Raw genomic sequence first — 23,936 nt, forward strand, 5'->3', positions numbered from 1 at the left:
TATGTGCAATTAAATATTGTAAAATCAAATCAACTGAAGGAAACTTGAGGTTCCTCAGGGGTCTGTGCTAGAACCTAAATTATTTATATTATATTTCAATGACATTTGCAATGTTTCCAAATGGTTAAAATGCGCTGTTTGCTGATGACACCACTCTCTGCTGCTTGGGTAAAAACGTAGAACAGCTTCTGGCTACAGCTGGAAAGGAGTTAAACATACTAAAACACTGGTTTGACATAAAGAAGTTATCGTTGAATGGAAATAAACAAAAGTTTATCAGACAAATGAAAAACTTGGCTACAATCAGAGTTAATGGAAGTGAAATTGAAAGAGTGAAAAAAACACATTTCTTGGAGTTATAGTTGATGATAAACTTTGTTGGAAGCCTCATATTAACATTGTGAAATAAAAATGTCATAAACCATGGCTACTTTATAAAACAAAGGATGTCCTGAACAAGAAATTGTTAAACAGACGTGATTGTTCTCTCTGCTTCCATCGTGTAGAGATGTGGGGTAATGCATGTAAAACAAAAGCTCTTCCTATTTTCTAAGTTACAAAAAAGAGCTATAAGAATCAGTCTAACTGCATGGAAGCAACACACTTTAATCTAAACACCCTGATTTAGTTGAATTTAAAATGGCCCAGATGACGTATAAAGCCAAACATAATTTACTTTGCTGCAGAAGCTGTTTGCAGTCAGTCGATGTGAGGGGAACAGATTAAATAAAATAAGAACGAATAAAAGGCAACAATGTGTTTCTATTAGAGGCGTTAACTTGTGGAATAGTTGTGACAATGACTTAAAAAGCTGGAGTTCACTTTTCTCATTTAAAACATGTTTAAAACAAAGTACAAGACAAATTTGGAGATGAAGTATGAAGAAGAGTAACGATGAAAATACTAAAACATCAGCTCGCTTGTCTGGATTATTATGACAGAACTTTATTTCGTGACGAGGATGAAGGTTTAGTTTCTAGCTTGTTTAGCTTTTCGCCTTCAGGTCCGTCCTGCAACGAGCTGCTAGCTGAACATGTTAGCGTGCTAACGTGAGACGGGTTGGCACGATGAGCGTGTGCTTCCACCAGTACCTGCCACTGGCTTCATCTGGTCTTTTCTTGTTTTTGTGGTTTAAACTGAATTCATTTGAATGCTAATCAATAAACAATATCTATTAAAAAAAAAAAAAAAGCTAGAAGTCCGGCTTTGCTTGTTCCAGGTCTACTGGTGTTGAAGTTATTTACGGGTCATTCTCTGACTATGGGCATATTTGGTTGGGAATAATGTCATAAAATTTAATCAAATCTACACTTAGATTTACCCAAATGTAGAACTGGGTTTCTGTTGTAGATAATAGTTTCCATTGTTTGAATGAAACACTGTATAAGTTCTTCACTCAACTTCTTACGGTACAATCCGGAGTTTTTCAATTCCAGAAAATAACTGTGACCATAAACGCAACATTTTCAAAATTTCTGAATACTTTTAGTGTGACTGGTATTTTTTTATTAATTTAGTGTAACAACGTGGTGGAAAAGCATGTTGGAAGTAACACAACAGAGATTTGCTCAGTCAACTTTTAACCATGTAGTCACGTTTTTATGGTGTTTTAAGTGATATTTGCTCATATTAAATGTGTCATACTAATCTCAGTTTTAAACTTTGTATTAAATATACTCAAAACACAATTTCAAATGATAGTTTTCTCAATTGTGTTTACAACCAAAGGAAATATGAGCTGTCTGGAAATGATGACCAATCAATCGACTCTTGCGCAGCAAAAACTGGAGTTGAATTGTAAACATTTCTGAATTAATTGAAGAGAGATTTGAACATGTTCAGAGTGAAATGTTAGTCAGCACTGGGGTTATTTCAGTGTTAACCATATTGGTGTTGTCCTACCTCATTTCAGACATAAACTCTGCCCCAGACTTCGGCATGAGGTGTCGTTGCGGTTTAAATGAACACCGTGTCAGAGTTACTTTAACTCCTTACAGACATATTTATGCCCCGCCCACATATTTATGCCCCGCCCACATATTTATGCTCCACCCACATATTTATGCTCCCCCTACATATTTAACTGCAGCAGTTTGTCGGGTGTCTCGGCGCCATGACCTGCTTCAAGTTCTTCATACATGCACATGCAGCTTTAATGGTAAGAAAAATATTTGTAAACCCTTCATTGTGTTTTAAAATGCTTTGATTACAAGTGAACTTCAGAGGAGAATATATACGGTAGAATCTGGCTTTGTGGTTTGAACAGCACTGTAATATGTCAGCAACCTGCTTGCTAGCTAGTGTTTAGCTGCAAGCTTCTGGAGCAGGCTGGAATTTAGAAAGCGGCATAGAAGGGTTTTTATCCATCTGACAAAATTATTACCAAAACCAAACTTTTCTGAGGTCTTAAACAGATAAACCCATTCAACACAACCAAAGGCTTTAGCAGCATCGAGTGAGAAAGCAATTGTGGGACGTGTGGAGTCATATACATGGTGCTGTAAATCAACTAATCTTCTAATATCAGATCCATAGCGATTAGGAATAAAACCAGTTGGATCTGCGTGAATGATTTTCGTTGTGACTGTTCTCAATCGACCTGCCCGTACCTTTGCCAAAATCTTCTGGTCACAATTAAGCAAAGAAATAGGCCTCTTGGATTGAGAGTATCTTTCCCTGCTTTATGAATAAAAGTAAGTGCAGAGTGCACTGGCTGAAGCAATGAACCCGCTTCAAAAGCACCATCATAAACATCAAGTAACAAGGGACTCAAAACATCTTCAAATGTTCTATAGAAGTCTAATGTTAACCCATCCAACCCTGGGGCTTTATTAAGCGACATACTCTTAACTGCATGAGAAATTTCCTCTGCTTTTATTGGAGCCTCCAAAAAGTCTCGACCACTAACAAAAAGTTGTGGCAGATTTAGATCAAAAACTGTTTCAAATTTTGATTCATCTAAGTTGCCTTGTGATGATTAAAGGTTACTATAAAAAGCTCTAAATCCATCATTTATCTGCCTTGATGAGGTTAAAATGGTGTCTTCTGATTGCCGTATACCAGGAATATGATTCATCCTGTTTAACTGTTTGAGACGCCAAAAGCCGACCTGGTTTTTCACCCATTTCCCAATAAGTCTGGTTTGTACGAAACAGAGCGCATTCTGCCTTTTTATTATATAGTGTATTAAGCTTATATTTAACAGAAATTATTTTATTTAACGTAGACCTATCCTTAGTATGAGAATGCAAAGCAATCAGATTTTCATTGGCTGCCTTTTTCTTGAAAGAAACATAGGAAATAATCCTCCCTCTCAAGTTCGCTTTCATAGCATCCCACCACACATCCATTTAAGTGTCATCTCCATTATTTGACTGCTTAAAAAATTGTATTTCATCCCTAACCATTTTAGTAAATGACGTGTCTCAAAGCAAGGACACATTCACACGCCATCTACGACTTTTGGGGGTTTGTGAGATATTTTTAAGACAAAAAAATTGGCGCATGATCGGAGATTACTATGTTACCAATATTTGAATCAACAGAATTATTCATTAATGCTTCTGAAATAAGGAAATAGTCAATTCTAGTGTAAACATTATGGGGAGGGGAGAAAAGGAATATCCCCTACTATCTGGATGCATTATCCGCCAAATATCCTGTAGACCTAAATCAGAGGCTAACTGTCTGACTGCAGATTTACTTTCAGAGGTGCATCTGGGGAGTGATCTATCAAGATCTCAGTCTAATATTTGATTAAAGTCATCACTACTATTATTTTTGCACCATCTGATTCCAAAAGGAGTTCTGAAAGGTTATGAAAAAAGTCAGGTTTATCTGAATTAGGTGCATAAATATTACATAATATGACTGGTGTATCTAATAATTGCCCATAAACCAGCACATATCTACCCTCCTTGTCTGCTATTACTTTTGTCTCAGTGAAGTTTGCTGCCTCATGAACCAGAATAGACACCCCTCTACTCTTGCCTGTTCCAGGCCTTGAGAAAACTTTCCTTACATTTAAGTTTTAGGGATTCTTTCTCACACATATGCATTTCCTGAATGAAAGCTATATCCACTTTGGATGACTTCAAATATGTTAAGATTTTCTTTTTCTTGATTACGTTATTCAGTCCCTTTACATTCCAGCTGGCTATTTTCAAATCTATCGTTTTATCCATATTACCATGTTAAGATTATACATGGTGCATACATAGTACACATATGCATACATTTGGCAGAGTAATCTTGAGTAGAAATAAACAAGAACACAAGAATCTAAAACACAAAAACACAAACTAAGAACAAACCCAGCAAAACTCCAACTGGGAAAACGAAAAACTAAAAAAGCTGGAAAACCCAGTATGATGATCACCAACACTCGGCTTAGCAATCCAACACCTTACTGTAATGTTTTGTAACTAAAAGTTTGTCAACTCTCATCATTTATAAATCAAAGAGCCAATGCACAGAACTCCAAACCTAACATACAGTTTACTGATGTGCACTTACATAAAGGAGAGTAACCGACCATCGTTATCTTCATAATATGTTGAAGAAGCACAGGGGAAAAAAGCTATTTATCTTAAGGAAACCTCTTCTTAACAAACTCCGTTGCCTCCTCCGGTGAAGAAAATCTGTGCTTCGCTCCATTTCCCTTTATTTCCAGAATAGCGGGGAAACGTAGTGAGTACTCTACTCCTCTTTCCCTGAGCTGCATTTTTAAATTGTTTGAACAACTTGTGCTGATCCATGGTTTGCTGCGAATAATCCGGGAAAAACATCATCTCCGCTCCTCGCCGCGAGATCTGCCTCTTCTCCCTGCGCACAAAGTATTCCTTCCTTATCCCAGTAGCGGAGCAGGTTAACCATAACGGGTCACGGTCGCTCCTTCTCTCCTCGGCCACGTCCTGGCGGGCCCGTGAGGACACGGTGCGCTTGCTGCATCTCCAGTGTATGAAACTTCGGGTCCAAGTCCAACATCGCAGGAATCTCTCTTTGTAGAAATATGATCATATTGTTCCCTTCGGTGGATTCAGGTAGGCCAAGTATTTTATGTTGCAACGCCGTCCTCTATTGTCTAGATCTTCTACATGACTTTGTAACTTTTGCATTTCTTCCTGAATGGCAGTCAGCTGCTGCTCAGATGAGCCCGTTGTTCCTTCAAGCATTGCAACCTGGTCCTCAACCTCATGCAAGCGAGTAGTCAAAGCGTTGATTTTACCCTCAATATCACTAACAGTGGTCTTTATCTGTTTAATGTGTTTCTCGATGTTATTAGTCGACGCACGAATCACCCTCATCTCAGCATCTACCTAGTTCAATGTTGTAATTTTTCCCGCGTGATGTGGCGGCCGGATCCTCCGCTGGCCTGCTGACATGGGCATTCGTTTTCTTGCTAGCTTTAGCTTGATGGTTGGACGGAGATTCTTTGGGACGTTGTACCTTTCTTACTTGCCAGTTAGGCATTGAATCCCGAGAGCCAGTCGTAGAGTACTTCACTTAAGAAAGACCCAGCACGTTATACCAAAAAAAGGCGAATGTTCACAATTGTAACTATTTTTGGTGTTCAGGTTACGGAGCAACTTTTCAAGCTGCCATTTTTGTCGAGAGCCCACGTGATCCATCTTTAAATGCAATTTTAATACAGAAAAAGGATTTTATCTGACTGCTTCCTAAAATGGCTGCTTCAGCACCTGTTCACTACGACATGCAATCTACAAACACTGACAAGCAAATTTTTTACCTCAAAGAGGATAACCGCAAGCTAAATGATGAACTTAAATGATGAACTTAAATCCAGAGGAACATGGAGGAATGCTTGGTAAGCTTCCACACCCAGCCAGAGGAACCCTGGAGGAACACTCGGTAAGCTTCCACACCCAGCCAGAGGAACCCTGGAGGAACACTCGGTAAGCTTCCACACCCAGCCAGAGGAACCCTGGAGGAACACTCGGTAAGCTTCCACACCCAGCCAGAGGAACCCTGGAGGAACACTCGGTAAGCTTCCACACCCAGCCAGAGGAACCCTTGAGGAACGCTCGGTAAGCTTCCACACCCAGCCAGAGGAACCCTGGAGGAACACTCGGTAAGCTTCCACACCCAGCCAGAGGAACCCTGGAGGACCGCTCGGTAAGCTTCCACACCCAGCCAGAGGTTCTGCTGCAGTCTGCTGGAGAATGACGGTGAAGAGGTGACAGAGCAGAATAAAGATCCTACATACTTCATGAGAAGTGAAAACTTTGTGTTCGTCAAGGCCACAAGAACATAAGAAGCTGCACAATGTTCCCTTCCTGTTCCTCTTCTTCTCTGGTTTGTTTCTTTCCCTGGTCGAATGTCAGCTATTCTACTCAGAACTGCCCCCATGGTTTCCGGTGGTATTGCTTCGTCTTCTGCTCCAAGTGACGGATAGCTAAGCTCCCTGAAATGGACCAAATTACGAGCGTAACCGACGCAGGAGACGAACGAAACTGTTCGTCCATCTGTCTTCTGCATCCAACATAAATGGGCCTTTATACGATACGATAGTTATCATCTCCACACCTCAAAGTCGTAAAACAGCCTTTTCCTATTTTCTGCACCATGTTTGTACAATAATCTCTAAAACCTCTCAAAATCATTCATATCCATCAAAAATTTTAAGAGATTTTAAGAATACAGTGAGGGAGGAAAAGATGCTGCATGTTTTTAGTTTTATTGTCATCAGCATTTAAATGTTTTACAGAGTTGATTTTGTATGGCTGCTATATGGCCAGGTCTCCCTGGTAACAGATTTTTCATTCCAAAGGGAATTCCTGGTTAAATAACGGTTAAATAAAGAAGGTTTAATATATTCTCACGTTTCTGGTTCCGCTTTTATTTGTAAAGTCAAACACACTGTCACCACATACACTGCCACTTCGAACGTTGCATCTGCTTCATACACCGCTTCGTACGTTCCAGCTGTTTTGTACAAAGCCTCTGCTTCATACACCGCTTCGTACGTTCCAGCTGTTTCGTACAAAGCCTCTGCTTCATACACCGCTTCGTACGTTCCAGCTGTTTCGTACAAAGCCTCTGCTTCATACACCGCTTCGTACGAAACAGCTGTTTCGTACAAAGCCTCTGCTTCATACACCGCTTCGTACGTTCCAGCTGTTTCGTACAAAGCCTCTGTTTCATACACCGCTTCGTACGTTCCAGCTGTTTCGTACAAAGCCTCTGCTTCATACACCGCTTCGTACGTTCCAGCTGTTTCGTACAAAGCCTCTGCTTCATTGCTTCATACACCGCTTCGTACGTTCCAGCTGTTTTGTACAAAGCCTCTGCTTCATACACCGCTTCGTACATTCCAGCTGTTTCGTACAAAGCCTCTGCTTCATACACCGCTTCGTACGTTCCAGCTGTTTCGTACAAAGTCTCTGCTTCATACACCGCTTCGTACGTACCAGCGTTTTCGTACAAAGCCTCTGCTTCATACACCGCTTCGTACGTTCCAGCTGTTTCATACAAAGTCTCTGCTTCATACACCGCTTCGTACGTTCCAGCTGTTTCGTACAAAGTCTCTGCTTCATACAGCGCTTCGTACGTTCCAGCTGTTTTGTACAAAGTCTCTGCTTCATACACCGCTTCGTACCTTCCAGCTGTTTCGTACAAAGCCTCTGCTTCATACACCGCTTCGTACGTTCCAGCTGTTTCGTACAAAGCCTCTGCTTCATACACCGCTTCGTACGTTCCAGCTGTTTCGTACAAAGCCTCTGCTTCATTGCTTCATACACCGCTTCGTACGTTCCAGCTGTTTCGTACAAAGCCTCTGCTTCATACACCGCTTCGTACATTCCAGCTGTTTCGTACAAAGCCTCTGCTTCATACACCGCTTCGTACGTTCCAGCTGTTTCGTACAAAGTCTCTGCTTCATACACCGCTTCGTACGTTCCAGCGTTTTCGTACAAAGCCTCTGCTTCATACACCGCTTCGTACGTTCCAGCTGTTTCATACAAAGTCTCTGCTTCATACACCGCTTCGTACGTTCCAGCTGTTTTGTACAAAGTCTCTGCTTCATACAGCGCTTCGTACATTCCAGCTGTTTTGTACAAAGTCTCTGCTTCATACACCGCTTCGTACCTTCCAGCTGTTTCGTACAAAGCCTCTGCTTCATACACCGCTTCGTATGTTCCAGCGTTTTCGTACAAAGCCACTGCTTCATACACCGCTTCGTACATTCCAGCTGTTTCGTACAAAGCCTCTGCTTCATACACCGCTTCGTACGTTCCAGCTGTTTCGTACAAAGCCTCTGCTTCATTGCTTCATACACCGCTTCGTACGTTCCAGCTGTTTCGTACAAAGCCTCTGCTTCATACACCGCTTCGTACATTCCAGCTGTTTCGTACAAAGCCTCTGCTTCATACACCGCTTCGTACGTTCCAGCTGTTTCGTACAAAGTCTCTGCTTCATACACCGCTTCGTACGTACCAGCGTTTTCGTACAAAGCCTCTGCTTCATACACCGCTTCGTACGTTCCAGCTGTTTCATACAAAGTCTCTGCTTCATACACCGCTTCGTACGTTCCAGCTGTTTCGTACAAAGTCTCTGCTTCATACAGCGCTTCGTACGTTCCAGCTGTTTTGTACAAAGTCTCTGCTTCATACACCGCTTCGTACCTTCCAGCTGTTTCGTACAAAGCCTCTGCTTCATACACCGCTTCGTACGTTCCAGCTGTTTCGTACAAAGCCTCTGCTTCATACACCGCTTCGTACGTTCCAGCTGTTTCGTACAAAGCCTCTGCTTCATTGCTTCATACACCGCTTCGTACGTTCCAGCTGTTTCGTACAAAGCCTCTGCTTCATACACCGCTTCGTACATTCCAGCTGTTTCGTACAAAGCCTCTGCTTCATACACCGCTTCGTACGTTCCAGCTGTTTCGTACAAAGTCTCTGCTTCATACACCGCTTCGTACGTTCCAGCGTTTTCGTACAAAGCCTCTGCTTCATACACCGCTTCGTACGTTCCAGCTGTTTCATACAAAGTCTCTGCTTCATACACCGCTTCGTACGTTCCAGCTGTTTTGTACAAAGTCTCTGCTTCATACAGCGCTTCGTACGTTCCAGCTGTTTTGTACAAAGTCTCTGCTTCATACACCGCTTCGTACCTTCCAGCTGTTTCGTACAAAGCCTCTGCTTCATACACCGCTTCGTATGTTCCAGCGTTTTCGTACAAAGCCACTGCTTCATACACCGCTTCGTACGTTCCAGCTGTTTCGTACAAAGTCTCTGCTTCATACACCGCTTCGTACATTCCAGCTGTTTCGTACAAAGTCTCTGCTTCATACACCGCTTCGTACGTTCCAGCTGTTTCGTACAAAGTCTCTGCTTCATACACCGCTTCGTACGTTCCAGCTGTTTCGTACAAAGTCTCTGCTTCATACACCGCTTCGTACGTTCCAGCTGTTTAGTACAAAGTCTCTGCTTCATACACCGCTTCGTACGTTCCAGCTGTTTCGTACAAAGTCTCTGCTTCCTACAACGCTCCATTTACATGCAGTCAAACTGAGCCATAGTTGCTCTCTGTGGCCATTTAATTGAACTGCACAAGTTAACTGTCTCAGCCAGTTTGAACCCTTCTGAATGTAAACATACAGGAGTATTTCAGTCTTCAACACCATCTTGGTGTGTTTGTTCAATTCTGAAAAATTCTAAATAGTATAAGTTGAGTTTTGCCTTTTATCTTCAAAGTCTTTAGTCAGACAAAGGACTTATTTTTTCTTTTATGTCCAGTTAATGTAATAGGGGTTAAATAAATTAAGCTGACGACACAAAGGACAACACAGAATAGTTAATATAAAAAACTAAAAATTATCACTAACAAGACTTCCTGGACAAGGTGATAAAAACAGGTCAACTTTCAATCCTTTCCCAGTGACCAGTCAGGACATGTCTAGTATGAATGAAGGAAACTTAAAATAAAATCTTAAAGTTAATACCATCTGAGCTACAAGAAGGAGTGTTAAAACTGGTCAGAAGACATATAATAATTACAGATAAACAATTTGGAGTCTGATTATCATCAGACCCACTGTTGGTACATTTCAGTCAAATTTAATGACTTAATAAAAAACAATTTCATCTTGAAAAGACTGTATTTACTTATAGGAAAAAAGTTATCCGTCCATCAGAAAGGTGTCCAGCCTGCATGATCAATGACAGAATTAAACAGGAAAATCCAAGGTTTAATACTTTCCGATTCGGTGGACCGGGCTAAAGTTAGCTTTACTAAAGCGAGTGTGGACTTTCTGATTCGGTGGACTGGGCTAACGTTAGCTTTACTAAAGCGAGTGTGGACTTTCTGATTCGGTGGACTGGGCTAACGTTGGCTTAGCTAAATAGCTGTCCTTTTAATCAGAAGCTTGGCAACGTTGTATGGGAGTTTAATCTGCTTTTTGGTGGGCTGTGGTATAAAATATATTTGTGTTCAGTCACTTCCAGTACCTGAACTTAATCGGTGTAAACAAATAGCATAACGTATGTAATACTGCTAATATCAGTTTTTATTAATTTTGTGGATACACAGAGTTGTAATTCCTCCCCAATTTGCTTTCTGTATTGGTAAAGGATTAACAGTGTACAACCTGCCAGCTTGTATTACAAGCTGTTCACTAATAAGTATTATGTTGACCTTCTCCTGTCCAGATGCATCTATCAATCATTAATAAAGATAACCATTTGGAGCGAAACTGGTTGCTGTCTGGGTTTGGGTGTCCTCTCTGCCCTCATTTTAAGACTGCGAGTGATGGGGTGTTTGAGAGGCACTTAAGAAACCACACTGCAAATGCAATACATTTCCAGGGTATGTTAAGAATGATCTGTTTCTGGTCTTATACATTTTACATGTAACGGCTATGTTGAATTGGTATATTTGTTATTGCTTGTGTAAGGCTGTCATATTTTAACTGTTGTTATTGTTTTGAGTTCTAAGCTTGGCATGCTATTATAATCACCCCAGATTAAAAACAGACCAGGTGTCCTCATTTAGTCCTACTTACCCTACTCCAGGGTTCAAGACTAACTCAAACAAATTAAAACTATATTAATAAAAACTAGTCAAACATCCCACTTTAAATAGTTTGAATTAAGTTCTACGAGGTCATTTCCATTGTCCTTTTTGTGACAAGACTATAATCTGTATGACGCAACTTTCCATCTGACCGAATGTAAAAAAAAAAAAAAAGGTGATAAAACTGCTGTGGTCCAACCCACAATAGTGGTGTCCCCATCAGAGTCATCCTCACCAAAGGTCCAACCAACAAAGGACTATATGCCGTCATTAGTGAGTGTAGACCATTCATAAAAAATGAGCCATTCAACTGTGCATGTGCAGTTTCCAGTGACAGGACAAGGCACAACACCATTTTCTTGTTAATGTCTTTGGTGTCACATAAGAATAACAGAAGCAAAAAGCAGCAGAAGTTGAACATTTTGCTGGCGTACTGCACTTCTTTAAGAAAATCTGAATGAATGTTGATTTAAACATAGTAAAATGCCTGCTTGGGAGCATTACTAATCCTAAATCCTTGTCATCTTTACAACAAAAAAAGTATCTTTCAGTTGTCTAAAACCATGTCTTTTCAAGACATTAGTCATTAATCATAAAAAAAATTTGGAGGTATTGTAAATCTAATAGATATGAGTATTAGTCAATTTTTAAAAACATACAAAAACCAGTATTATCTGTTAGTACTATAAAATTACGTTTAAAAAATGATGAGTCATGTAATCTTTTATTTTTGCACAAGCTGCTTCTAATTTATTTTTTTTATCATTGTCTGCAGGATTGTGGATACAGTTGAGAGAGGACGGGTTCTGGCCGTGTTTTCCAGGGATCAGATAAAGTTAATTATTAAACATATTTCACTGTTAATAATTACATCCTCTTTCATTGATTCCATGTTTGCCCTTTACTTTTTTCTTACAGAGATTACATGATGATCTGATTAATGGAAACATGCGTTCCAACAGATTGTACCTCTGGAGAATCCATCTACCTCTCTCAGGCTTAAACAGCACCTTAAACTAAGGGCGCTGAATTTAAGTGACCAGCGGGTAAATGAAAATGTTATCAGTCACGTGTATGTATGTGTGTTCACACTTATACTGTATTTAAAGATGGATTTTTTGTTTTGCACTTTTTCCAGCAGATCTTTGAGCTTCTGAGGGTGATAGAGGAGGTCATGGGTCTAGGAGCCAGGATAAGGAAAGGAGAGATCAAGCTTCTAGACTTGGTGTTTGATGTCATGCTCCCAGAGGTAATATGGTCAGTTTTGCTGGCTTGGGAAATGAGAATAAATTATTGGTTGAATTTGATCAGTATTTTATTCATTTGAAAATTGTAAGAAAAAAACAAAGAAGTGAATTCTTTAGAGCACCACAAGGTACGACTGGATCATTTAACTGTTTTTCAGATCCTGATCAGCATCCTGGACGATGAAGGACTGACCCGGCTACAAGCTGAGTTATTAATGGCTAGAAGGAGACTTTTTTAAGTGTAAACCTCCATTTTGTTTATTCATTTTTTGTTTTTGACTCCTAATTTTGGAATATTCTTTTTTTTTTTATTTGCTCATCATTTTTGTTAAAGCTTCTACCTTTTGTCTTTATTCTTAAAAGATTTAATAAAGTTAATTGCAAATATGAGAACTTTTAAGTCAATTTCTTAAAGTTACCAGTGTGATGGTGTCAGCAAAATACTTGATTAATCCCAAAAAGTCATTTCAGTTTTGTGACAGTGTTGTTTTATTAAGAAAACAATTATGATGATGAATTACTTAATCCAGAGGACGATGGCTACTGGCTGTAATGATCTCTTATACTTTTCTGCCTACAGAAGGAAGACTGATTGAACATACTATTTCCTCAGTGTTGTGTAGAGGGTGTGCAGTTGTCCTTTATGTCCAGCAGCTTATACGATATTTGCCTCTGGACAGTCACATCTCCCTTAGCTCAAGAACTAATCGGTTTGATCACTTTCTTTAGCGCTCAGGTTCTGCTGCCCCAGCAGATGCTGGAAAGCAGGTTGCACTTTCTACAACAGACTTACAGAAGACATAAAACAATCAGACATTGGATGATTTTAGCTTCCTTAAGAAGTAAATTTCAGTCCTTTTTTTCTAGACTACTCAATTTGGGCCCACAAGGGACACGGGCTTGTGGGTTTTCAATGTCTCCCTACGGCAACACACCAGATTTAAATTAAATGAGTCCATCAGCTTATGAGTTCTGTCCAATGACTCATTATTTTGAGTCAGCTGTTTTGGAGCAGGGATTCCAGGGAGGTATCTTCCTGGAATTTATGGAGCTTCTTACAACAGAGCAGCTGAATTTTATCAAAAGCACTTGAGAAAATAGAAAAACATGGTCTTCAAAGTGCTGCCTGAATGCTGTCCAGGTGAGAGTGGGCTCTGAAGCAAGTCTTTAACACCAAGAACAATATGATATGCAAACTGTAATCAGTCCTGGAAGTTGTTGACTTGCTTGGAGGTGAGTTGATAAAAGTCCTAAGGAGTGATATGTAGTCATGTTGTGTTTAACTGGATTATAGTAATAAAATGCTACAGTATGAAAATGCAGTGGTTACCTGGATACCATGTCTCATATATGTGCACATACTATTCAGTACTAAGTTAGGAATAGTCAACTTTCTGGTGAAATTGACACGAAATACCCACAGTTCACAAAACAATGAGATCATGAATGTAAGACATTTAATTACAATCATGAAATGGTAATTACTTCAAAAAGAATTTATAGAAAGAACAGTTAACAACAGTGGTGGGTATATGCAACATAATTAGTGTCATGGGTTCGGTGTAGCCTAGTCTGATGGTGTCTAAACAGGACTGTTCACATACAAGCTCTCATTGACAGAATATTTTCTGGTCCGTTCATGGTTCAGACTTTTTTGGAATTTCTGGTGGTTAATAATCTTAATGAAGTGCAGGATGTTGTGCAATTAAAAACATAAGTTTATCAATAAAGGTTATAGCGCAAAATAGATACATTCTGACATCATACATAAGCCAAATATCCTTCATTTGTTTGTTTATTTGTTTTATTTATATAATGTAAATATTGGAATGTTTTAATATTTGAATGAGCACATTTGTGATCACTAAAAATACATGTGTTCATTAACTGTCAGTTTTGAAGTATGAATGAAACAATTACGTAGCAATTGTTTCATTTCTTCCAGCATATATTTGACAATGAAAAAGAAAACAACAAACCAGTCAGCTGCAAAATAAAAAACTAATGTTGCATTAAAATGGGACGTTTTAATGCAACATCCGTCCACTGTTCTCAAACCATGATCAATATGGCGGACGCGTTCATCGTATCCTAGCAACGGGCCGAAGCGGCGTCTATTTTTGCCGAAGAAGAACAATTTCCGGCGTCGAGATTACGTCACTTCCGGGATAGAGTTGAGATATGGTGGCGCCATTGTCGGCCATCTTAACTGCAGTTGGGTACTCTTGCAAAAACCTGATATTCACATTTATTTATAAATTGGATCAGATTAGAAATTATTTAGTCATATGTTGCACTAATTCTCCTTCTGCATGTTTAAGAAAAGCCTGTTTCTTTAACCAGATTATTATTTATCTGTATTGTTTTTTCCGTGTCAGCAGCAGTATTAAAAGGCTTTGCATAGAAAAGTAGATGGAACTTTATGTTTCGTTTCAGCTGCAGCTCCATGAAATAATAGAGGACCTGAGCCCTAGGTCTTTGGCTGTCGGCTCCTTGCAACCATCACCCCCCATGTCAAACCTAAAATCTCAGACCCCACCAGTGAATAACGGTGAAATCTGTCAGTTAACAACCACCAAATATAATAAATCCCCCAACAGCATTTGTTTAAACACGAGGCCACGTCCAGCGTCTGTGTCTTTATAACAGTTTAATAGCCGAATGTGTTGCAGGTGCCGGCTAGTTAGTAGATGTCTGTAACAGTCGAAATGAGGGCAGGATTAATGTCGGCTCTGGACCACATGGCCCTTGGTTAAAGGCGCTGAGTCGGCGTCATGTGACCGATGAGTTTCTGTTCTGATGCAGCAGCTCATGTCGAAGAGTTTTAGTCCAAAGTCTGAACCATGTTTCTTTGCAGCAGAAAGCTGCAGAGCCCAGAGATTTAAGCCGTTCTAAATGAAACCAGAGATTTTTAACCCTGAAAACTACGTACCAGTTTTTGTTTTATTTTTACTTTAAACCTTGTAGAAGTCTGTAGCAGCTGGAGCTTTTAATCCCAGTCAGACATGACGTTTCTCAGCTGTCAGCTTCTGAGGCTAAAATGATGTGAAATGAACGTATCAACATATAAAGCAGCATAAAGGCCGACCAGAAGAAGAAAGCAGACAGGAAGTGGCTTCATCATCATGTCCAGGTCTAAATAGAGGTCTCTTAGCAACATAGTAGTGATGGTGATGTTTTTATGGTGAAATGTGATAAATAATGCTGTTATCATGGATCATTGTGGATTTACCAGATAGAGTCTCTGAATAAAACTACATTTAGTGGCTGGATTGTAAACCTCCTGGACGGGATAGAAATGCTGGAAAACCTCCGTAGATCAGCTAAAGGTTAAAATATCCATCACATTCACCCCACAGAGCTACACACCACCGCTCCTGGTGGAGGAGATGGAGCTCGAGGCCACCAGAGCTCTAGAAGCATTTTAAAGACTCATTACGTAACTTTCAGACCTTCAGAACTCTGGAGCCGTCAGAGCAAGAGACTCACCGTAAGACGGACTTTTACTGGCTGGAGAGATCTCAGAGAAGAGACAGGATGAAGACGACGGAGGATTAGCCGTCTTTAGGGTGGGAGTTAATAAAAAAATTCAGTCATTTGTTTTTAAGGGTTAAAAGTAGATTTAAATTCAAACAACTGCCTCTGAACGTGCAGCTTGTCTCCAAATCCACACTGTGGTGATGATAACAACACTAACTTCATAATGACTGCTGCGGTGCTTGTTCGGGGTCTGTGTCGCCTCTTTTACTGCTTGATTCTCTTTTGTCTGCCATCATGTCAGGTATTTCCGCCTGTAATCTCTTTGATGGCGAGTGTTTCAGATATCACAACATGCGCCTGCAGACATGGTCTCTGCTGTGCAGCTGTTCACGCCTGACTGAGCCAGAAAAGCCTTCAGGACGCTCTCACACATCAACCGCATCACAAAGAAGAGTTTCAAGGAGTCGCATGTGGATGTTTGTGGAAGATTTCCAGTTACAACCACCACAGTTGGGTAAGACTGGCCGTGAAATGCCGATGCTGTCCTTGTTACTGAGGCTGATACTCTGAGATGAGCAGATACAACACATTCAGACTGGATGTAAAACGGAGTGGGATATGGAAGGAATGTTGGGAGTCGACTCTTCTGCGGAAAAATAAGTTATTTTGGTCTAAAATTCACATTTAGTATCACTGACATCTGCCCTCCGTATAAACATGCTGAATTTCCTGCAGATAGTTTTAAAAAGGAGGATAGTCCCAAAGTATGTCAGTAACATGCAGAGCTCCATGACCCAGAAAACACGGGAACGTTGAACGGCAGTTCCAGCCTGGCCTCAGACGGCTGCTTCTCTTTCACATGATTATTTATTCAGCCTAACAGCAGCCGTTCAGACTTCTTCTCTTCCTCCATTAAATTCTGCTCAGCTTTAAATGAACTATGTTGATTATAAATAACATAAAGACGTGTTAAGACAGTCGTCTTGTTTGGTGATCTACTTTAAAATTTTTTCCAAATTGGTCTTTTTTCTTGAACTTTCTGAAGGCCCCAAACATGGAAAGATTTTCTCAGTATTTTCTGTAGTCGTGATTCGACCTGAACCACCAGCCTTCCACGTACCAGCAGACAGAAATCACTGGAAATGAATCATTTATTGTCCGTTTGCTCTGCACATCGTTAAGAGTTAGATATTTATGTTAAAATCGAGACGCTACTGAAGGTTGTTTAACCTGCTGAAGAGGAATTTTATCAGTGAAATATTAAGACGTGTTTCCACAATGGATTCAGTCATAAATAAATAGTAAAATTCAGTTTAAATAATCATTAAAATATACATTGGAACAAGTATAAAATTTTAATATTGATGCTTATAAAGTATGAGGATACTTTCATTGTTGTAACTATTATATCTGATGTGTAAATATGTTCTGAAAGTCTCATTATTACGTTATTGTTATAATGACACAGTGGTGGTGAAATGTATGAATTTGGATTTGGAGGACTAACATAGACTGATGGAAATTATATTAAAATTGAATTAATTCTTTTAAATTTTTTTGTTCTTGTACATCAAACTAAAAAAAACATTTGGAAATCTGAACTGTAGACATTATTTATAAAGAAGGGATTCATTTTAATATACTACTAGAATCTGTTTGCAAATACAAATTTATTTCTTTCACCACCAGCTGAACAGTAAAAGAAATGATCCCGTCAGCAGAGACGAATAAAAACATCTTTTAAAGATGATTTTCACTGGTCTCCCACCTTTTAATGCTAAATAATTTAACGGAGTAAAAAGGCCTTTTTAATGTTAAAATGTGTAAAAATCTCTTGGTTTAATGATTTTATCAACAGCTGAAGAAAACATGTTATTTTATTAGAGACAAAGCATAAAAACACTAAACAAAGGAACACACCAGTTTTCATCTGCAGTTCCCAGCAAGGTCTGAGAAACGCTCGCTGGCAGGAAAACAAGGATCATCCAGCTAAAAATATTAATGAGATAAAACTGATGTAAAGGTGATAAAACAGACGGCTGATAATAAGGTTAAATCTACCGAACCGGAGCATATTTACATCGTTGTGAATGTCTCTGCAGTCCTTGTGTTGGGAGACGTGGAAGATCATTTTATTTATTCATCTACATGTGGAATCAGGCTCTGCTTTGGGAAAATGTGACGTTTTATAAGCTGCTGGATGTTTCAAATTAATTAGCAGTTATGTTCCTGCTTTATTATCTAAACTGACCCAATAAATTGTGTCAGGAATTCCCAGAGAAGGAAAGAGTTTTTTCTTCCCTCTAGAAATGATTCTGAAAGTAGAGATTAAAATATTTTATTTTCCATGCTTGCTGGAAACTGTATTCCTGAAACCGGATGTAAACTATCCCATGTTAATATTTAGTTTTATAAAATCTTTCATTGCAAACGTTAGGACCGTCAGAGCATTTATCCGAACATAAACTCTTAAATCTTAGGGAATTTTCTTCTTCTGTGGTTCTCGGTGGCCTTGAACAGGCCTGGACAGGCGTGGGGTTACTGACCTGTTAACGTGTAAAGTCGAAGTTTACAAAGAGGAAGTGACTAACTTTATCTGTTCATACGAAGAATTGCTCTGGTACGTTTGGTGAAACCGAGACGTACGCTCAGAAAGACGATAAGCTGTGTTTTAATTCATAAGTTTCCGGTTAAAGTTCGGCATTTTGTCCTCGGTGATGTTCGCGATATTCATAACCACGAGAGAATCCGTTTTACGAGGATTCAGCGTCCTGTAACTGGGCAGGTTACGGATCAACAAAGCTTTTGGAGCTGTGGTGCTCTTCAACCCTGGTCCTGTTTGTCCACTATCCTGCAGGGTTTAGATGTTTCCCTGCTGCAACTGATTCAATTTAAACAGATCTCTAAAAAGCTCTGCACAAATCTGCTATTGAGCCATTCATTTTAGTCAGGCGTGTTGCAGCAGGGAAACATGGGAGGTCCGGAGCTGGGGATCCCTGATGACGTGCGGCGGGGCACGCATTTAGTTCAAGTCATCACATATAAAAGTTTGATTGTTTTTATTCTGTGGTTCTTTGTGTTTCATTCATTCATTTTGTTTTCATGCACATTTTTAATTATTTATTAAGAAGGCACAAACATGAAATGGGCCCTCTGGACATCTGTAGTTGTGTAATCTAAAGTGTGGCATAACATGGCGCAGCATGGTGCGATGTGGCACAGCGTGGCGCAACGCGGTGCAGCGTAACTTGGCACAGCGTGGCGTAACGTGGCACAGCGCGGCGTAACGTGGTGCAGCGTGGTGTAACGTGGTGCAGCGTAATGTGCACAGAGTGGCGTAACGTGGCGCAGCGTAACGTGGCACAGCGTGGCGTAACGTGGCACAGAGTGGCATAACGTGGTCCAGTGCGGTCCAGCGTGGTGCAGCGTGGCGTAACGTGGTCCAGCGTGGTGCAGCGTGGTGCAGCGTGGTGTAACGTGGTGCAGAGTGGCATAACGTGGTCCAGTGTGGCGTAACGTGGTGTAGCGTGGCGTAACGTGGTGTAACGTGGCTTAACGTGGTGTAACGTGGTGTAACGTGGTCCAGCGTGGCGTAACGTGGTGCAGCGTAACGTGGCACAGCGTGGCGTAACGTGGCACAGAGTGGCGTAACGTGGCACAGTGTGGCGTAACGTGGTCCAGCATGGTGCAGCGTGGCGTAACGTGGTCCAGCGTGGTGCAGCGTGGTGTAACGTGGTGCAGAGTGGCATAACGTGATCCAGCGTGGCGTAACGTGGTGTAACGTGGTCCAGCATGGTGTAACGTGGTCCAGCGTGGTGTAACGTGGTGTAACGTGGTCCAGCGTGGTGTAACGCTGTCCAGCGTGGCGTAACGTGGTCCAGCGTGGTGTAGCGTGGCGTAACGTGGTGCAGAGTGGCATAACGTGATCCAGCGTGGCGTAACGTGGTGTAGCGTGGCGTAACGTGGTCCAGCATGGTGTAACGTGGTCCAGCGTGGTGTAACGTGGTGTAACGTGGTCCAGCGTGGCGTAACGTGGTGTAGCGTGGCGTAACGTGGCTTAACGTGGTGCAGCGTGGTGTAACGTGGTCCAGCATGGTGTAACGTGGTCCAGCGTGGTGTAACGTGGTGTAACGTGGTCCAGCGTGGTGTAACGCGGTCCAGCGTGGCGTAACGTGGTCCAGCGTGGTGTAGCGTGGCGTAACGTGGTCCAGCGTGGTGTAACGTGGTCCAGCGTGGCGTAACGTGGTCCAGCGTGGCGTAACGTGGCACAGAGTGGCATAACGTGGTCCAGTGCGGTCCAGCGTGGTGCAGCGTGGCGTAACGTGGTCCAGCGTGGTGCAGTGTGGTGCAGCGTGGTGTAACGTGGCGCAGAGTGGCATAACGTGGTCCAGTGTGGCGTAACGTGGTGTAGCGTGGCGTAACGTGGTGTAACGTGGCTTAACGTGGTGTAACGTGGTGTAACGTGGTCCAGCGTGGTGTAACGTGGCGTAACGTGGTGCAGCGGAACGTGGCACAGCGTGGCGTAACGTGGCACAGAGTGGCGTAACGTGGTCCAGCGTGCTCCAGCATGGTGCAGCGTGGCGTAACGTGGTCCAGCGTGGTGCAGCGTGGTGTAACGTGGTGCAGAGTGGCATAACGTGATCCAGCGTGGCGTAACGTGGTGTAGCGTGGCGCAACGTGGTGTAACGTGGCTTAACGTGGTGCAGTGTGGTGTAACGTGGTCCAGCATGGTGTAACGTGGTCCAGCGTGGTCCAGCGTGGTGTAACGTGGTGTAACGTGGTCCAGCGTGGTGTAACGCGGTCCAGCGTGGCGTAACGTGGTCCAGCGTGGTGTAGCGTGGCGTAACGTGGTCCAGCGTGGCGTAACGTGGTCCAGCGTGGCGTAACGTGGCACAGAGTGGCATTACGTGGTCCAGTGCGGTCCAGCGTGGTGCAGCGTGGCGTAACGTGGTCCAGCGTGGTGCAGCGTGGTGCAGCGTGGTGTAACGTGGCGCAGAGTGGCATAACGTGGTCCAGTGTGGCGTAACGTGGTGTATCGTGGCGTAACGTGGTGTAACGTGGCTTAACGTGGTGTAACGTGGTCCAGCGTGGTGTAACGTGGCGTAACGTGGTGCAGCGTAACGTGGCGTAACGTGGCACAGAGTGGCGTAACGTGGCACAGTGTGGCGTAACGTGGTCCAGCGTGCTCCAGCATGGTGCAGCGTGGCGTAACGTGGTCCAGCGTGGTGCAGCGTGGTGTAACGTGGTGCAGAGTGGCATAACGTGATCCAACGTGGCGTAACGTGGTGTAGCGTGGCGTAACGTGGTGTAACGTGGCTTAACGTGGTGTAACGTGGTCCAGCATGGTGTAACGTGGTCCAGCGTGGTGTAACGTGGTGTAACGTGGTGTAACGTGGTCCAGCGTGGTGTAACGCGGTCCAGCGTGGCGTAACGTGGTCCATCATGGTGTAACGTGGTCCAGCGTGGTGTAACGTGGTCCAGCGTGGTGCAGCGTGGTGTAACGTGGTCCAGCGTGGTGTAACGTAGTCCAGCGTGCTGCAGCGTGGCGTAACATGGCGCAGCGTGGTGTAACGTGGTCCAGCGTGGTGCAGCATGGCGTAACGTGGTGCAGCGTGGTGTAACGTGGTCCAGCGTGGCGTAACGTGGTCCAGCGTGGCGTAACGTGGCATAACGTGGTCCAGCGTGGTGCAGCGTGGTGTAACGTGGTCCAGCGTGGTGCAGCGTGGCGTAACGTGGTCCAGCGTGGCGTAACGTGGTCCAGCGTGGTGTAACGTGGTCCAGCGCGGTGCAGCGTGGTCCAGCGTGTTGTAGCGTGGCGTAATGTGGTCCAGCGTGGTGTAACGTGGCGTAACGTGGTCCAGCGTGGTGTAACGTGGTGCAGCGTGGTGTAACGTGGTCCAGCGTGGTGTAACGTGGTCCAGCGTGGTGCAGTGTGGTGTAACGTGGTCCAGCGTGGTGTAACATGGTCCAGCGTGGTGCAGCGTGGTGTAACGTGGTCCAGCGTGGTGCAGCGTGGTGTAACGTGGTCCAGCGTGGTGTAACGTGGTCCAGCGTGGTGCAGTGTGGTGTAACGTGGTCCAGCGTGGTGTAACGTGGTCCAGCGTGGTCCAGCGTGGTGTAACGTGGTCCAGCGTGGTGTAACGTGGTCCAGCGTGGTGCAGTGTGGTGTAACGTGGTCCAGCGTGGTGTAACGTGGTCCAGCGTGGTGCAGCGTGGTGTAACGTGGTCCAGCGTGGTGCAGCGTGGCGTAACGTGGTCCAGCGTGGTGTAACGTGGTCCAGCGTGGTGCAGCGTGGCGTAACGTGGTCCAGCGTGGTGTAACGTGGTCCAGCGTGGCGTAACGTGGTCCAGCGTGGTGTAACGTGGTGTAACGTGGTGTAACGTGGCGTAACGTGGCGTAACGTGGTCCAGCGTGGTGCAGCGTGGCGTAACGTGGTCCAGCGTGGCGTAACGTGGTCCAGCGTGGTGCAGCGTGGCGTAACGTGGTCCAGCGTGGCGTAATGTGGTCCAGCGTGGTGCAGCGTGGCGTAACGTGGTCCAGCGTGGTGCAGCGTGGCGTAACGTGGCGCAGCGTGGTATAAGGTGGTGTAACGTGGTCCAGCGTGGTGCGGCATGGCACAGCATGACGTAGTGTGGCGTAGCGTCGCGCAGCAAGGCGTCTCCAGGGAATCTGATGTTTGCAATTGGTTAAAATGTGAGCAATAAAATATTGAATTGTTTCTTACTACTTTGGCGTGACGCTCAGCGGTGTTAGACATGCAGATCCTAGAAAGATACGCTGAAAATGTCCGAAACATCTCAGGTGAAGCGAGTGGACGATCTGCTGGTTTTATTAATATTATTATTATTATTAATGTTGGAAAGCAGCCTGGACCTGTGATTAAAACATAAAATTGGGATTAAAATTAAAATAATTCATAGAATTTGTCAGTCTTGTGTTTTAGACAAGGTTTGTTCTGCAAACTAAATGCTTGTGTTCTGACATAATTCATTTTTTTTATTTAATATTTCTATCTGTATTTCTCACATCAGCTAATTATCATGATATACCTTTTGGTTAAACTCTTCGTAAACTAAGGAATGTCACATTATATTGATTCTGTGTTTTTCTCCTTTATGGAATTCTATTTTATCTTTATACATATTGATCAAACAAGTCTGACTTTAGAAAATAGAAATAAAAGTTAAGCATTCAGGGTGGAATCAAAGAAAATCACGAGAAAAGCCTTCAGTTCTTCCTGTTTTATCCCGAATTATTAAATTATTTCTGTAATAGTTTCATCATACATGTGAAATCCAGCCAACTTTAAATCTTAAAACTATTTTAACTTGTTCTTCTTTTTCACTTCTTGCTAACTTTTCGTGCTTTTCCTCAGTTTCAGGTTTCGGGCTGGCGAACGCGAAGCGACGGACTTTTTAAGGGGCAGTTTTGTGTTTGTGTGACTGGCTGGAAGGTTATTCTGGTCAGCAGCCTTTCAGCTTTGCCACTAAGTGGTGTGTAATCTGCTGCAGAGCTGAAGTTTAAAAGGTTGCTGCTAAACAAACTCCTTCACAGGTCATTAGCACCAACTTCCAGCTGGTTAATCCCGCTCTGCATGTCGCCGCTCGGCTTCAGACGGAAGAAAAACATCCAAACTGCAGCAGTTTGCAGAGACTTGCAGGCTGCAGGTTTACGGCTCAAACAGTTCCAGTTACTGTGCTTTTCTCAGTTTGCTGGATCGATTCCACCATTTCAACCTTGGAAATAGAACAACAAACTGGGCCGAAATCTCAGCTGTTCAATGTTTTAAACTTGTGTTCAACACCAAACTCCAGGAAATGTGAAATAAGTAGTGTGCAGCATTTAGAACCCTGCAGGCTTCCGTCCACGTTTTAGTTTTTGCTGGTTGGCACACGGCTGGAAGCTTGTTGGTTTTTAGAACTTCAGAGAAAAGCAGATTTCTAAAGATTCTGGGTTTTCTTAGATGCTCGTAGTTCAGTCTGACCTCATTTCAAGTTAAAATCCCAAAGTTTTTCCAGTTGAGGAGAAATAAATTCAGCCTTCAAAGAACAAACGTTAAAAATCTAGACTGCATCTCTATGTGAAAACATGCCTTACGTAGGTTTAAAAATATTTTAAAAATAACAGAAGGCTACGAAATATGTAACGAAAACAGTGTTTATTTTATATGATTTATT

The 23,936-nt window shown here is 42.6% G+C and overlaps 2 long non-coding RNA genes across 2 annotated transcripts; both read left to right on the forward strand.

The window, feature by feature from the left end:
- Nucleotides 1-11,165: 11,165 nt before the first annotated feature.
- Nucleotides 11,166-11,548, forward strand: LOC121655325. Its single transcript, XR_006013158.1, has 2 exons — nucleotides 11,166-11,392; nucleotides 11,480-11,548. It is a non-coding gene; the product is annotated as an uncharacterized LOC121655325 (long non-coding RNA).
- Nucleotides 11,549-11,927: 379 nt separating this feature from the next.
- Nucleotides 11,928-12,547, forward strand: LOC121655321. The gene is made up of 3 exons (XR_006013153.1): nucleotides 11,928-12,077; nucleotides 12,173-12,280; nucleotides 12,437-12,547. It is a non-coding gene; the product is annotated as an uncharacterized LOC121655321 (long non-coding RNA).
- The last annotated feature ends 11,389 nt before the right edge of the window (nucleotides 12,548-23,936 follow it).

Source organism: Melanotaenia boesemani, chromosome 16, assembly GCF_017639745.1.
Source record: "Melanotaenia boesemani isolate fMelBoe1 chromosome 16, fMelBoe1.pri, whole genome shotgun sequence".
Lineage (NCBI taxonomy): Eukaryota > Metazoa > Chordata > Actinopteri > Atheriniformes > Melanotaeniidae > Melanotaenia > Melanotaenia boesemani.